Here is a 2,280-nt window from a genome sequence, read left to right as displayed (position 1 = left end):
AGGATCTCACAGAAGGCCAGGACTCAACCCCCAGCCACATTCCCCGGGCCTCCCTAGGCTCCCTACTCCACCTGTGGGTTCTGTTGGGAGGGGGACATTGAAGGTCTCCTAAGCAAAGAGGAAGAAAATCACCAACTGGCCCACAAGAGATGGCGACCCCCACCCTGGCCCCCCACCCAAATAATCAGCTCATAGGCTCTGCTATCCTTGGGCTCAGAAAGCTCTTCTCTGAAGGACAAGTCACTTCCCAGACCCCTCCACATAGATGACCCACTGCTGCTACTGCTAAGTCGCTTCAGTCGTGTCCGACTCTGTGCGACCCCATAGACGGCAGCCCACCAGGCTCCCCTGTCCCTGGGATTCTCCAGGCAAGAATACTGGAGTGGGTTGCCAGTTCCTTCTCCAATGCATGAAGGTGAAAAGTAAAAGTGAAGTCGCTCAGTCCTGTCCGACTCTGAGCGACCCCATGGACTGCAGCCTACCGGGCTCCTCTGTCCATGGGATTTTCCAGGCACGAGTACTGGAGTGGGGTGCCATCGCCTTCTCCGAGATGACCCACAGTGACCTCCAAAGGGACTTGGGAAGAGACAGATATGAATGACAATCCAAGATGTGGCTACACAATGAAAACGACTCCCCCCGCCCCCGGGGAAAATGAAGGATGGTTTGAAGGGGTGGAGAGTGACAGACACCTGTGGAATTCACACGGTGTGGGTAACCACGTGAATTAGGAAATGAACTAGAGCCTTTTGGGAGAGGGAAGAGGTGACCCTGGCATTAGCCCTGTCCTGGGGAGGTCACCCCAAGTCCTTCAGTGGAGAGAGCGGAGTCTGTCCGTTAACCAGTATGGTGCTCCAAACCGGAAGGAGATAGAGCCAAGACTTAGGCGCAGTCCCCCCCGGACCTCATGAAGGTAAAAGCTGTAGCCCAGGTTCATGGACTCTTCCAGAAGTGGGATCAAAGAGGAGAGCAGAGGGTGAGGACCGAGCCTGGAGAAGGGCCACCCTTGGGGCAGGAGGGAGCCTCTTACCTCACCCCGCCCGCTCCCGGCCCCCTAGACACACCTACACAGACACTCCCATTCCTGGAGGCGGCCGCCCCACGGAGCCGCAGTGAGAGTCAACAGGTCAGGGTGGGCTCGGAAGGAAGCCAACGTTTGCCCAGGAGGGCTCCTGGCCTCCCACAGGGCATCTCATTAGCACCATGGGGGTAGAGCCCAGAGTCTGAGAGCAGGCAGCAAACTCCAGAGCTCAGAACAGGGCAGAAGGGAGGAGAGGGTCAGCTGTGGTGAACACAGGGAAGCTGTTTTAAGATGAGCTGACCTGCGTGTGCCTGCAGGAGAGAAGGGGCTAGCCCGGGGAGAGGGTGGATCGCAGGTGCTGGGTGGACGGGATGCTGGGAGAGCAAAGGATGGACCCCTCTAGTGGGAACAGGAGGAGGAAGGAAGGGTGAGCCCTGCCCCAGCCCAGCGGAGCAGTCACTCTGCAGTGCCTCTTGCTTCAAGAGGGAAGATGGTGATGGTGGGGAGTGGGGTGGGGAGTTGGGGGCGGGGGAAGGGGGCTGTGCTGGGGTGCACGAGAGGACTGTGGGGACCTCTGATTCCGGCTCGAGCTAGTGGACAGTGCAATGGGTGTAAGGAGGAAGGAGCGATCTGGAGTGACGCAGTAGGGCACTCAGGAACCCGGAGACAGAAAAAAAAAAGGGAACAGGAAGGACTTCCTGGTGGTCCAGAGGGTAAGACTCCATGCTCCCAATGCAGGGGGTTGGGGTTCTATCCCTGGTCAGGGAACTAGATCCCACATCCATCCCGGCGACTAAAAGTTCACATGCCCCATGCAATAAAGATCCCGGCAACTAAGACCCAGCACCGCCAAAATAACTAAGTAAATAAACAGAGAGGAACAGGTACATGGGGAAGCCAGCCTTGGCCTCCTTGAGACTCTGCAACCAACGTATCAGGCCCACAACGTCTCCTGCCTCCAGCTGGCAGGACTCGGGGCGGGGCGGGGATTTCCCACCTGCAGGGAGGACGCCCCGGTCCCAGGTGCTAGAAACCCTGGTCAGACATCACCTGGTTGCCTGGTCAATGTTTCCTTACACCTGTGGACCAGAGTCTGCATGGACATAAATATGGGCAAGACCTGGTCTTAGGGAGATTTCCTGACCCACTGAGTTGGGCAGCGGGGTGGTCTTGCCAGGGTAACTCTCCAGGTTCACTCCCAGGATCGGGCAGAGTGGTCTTCTCAGGGCTGGGAGGCCACTGTGAGAGGCCCCTTGGTG

This window comes from Bubalus kerabau, chromosome 4 (genome assembly GCF_029407905.1).
Source record: "Bubalus kerabau isolate K-KA32 ecotype Philippines breed swamp buffalo chromosome 4, PCC_UOA_SB_1v2, whole genome shotgun sequence".
Taxonomy (NCBI): Eukaryota; Metazoa; Chordata; class Mammalia; order Artiodactyla; family Bovidae; genus Bubalus; species Bubalus kerabau.
This window is presented reverse-complemented; position numbering follows the sequence as displayed.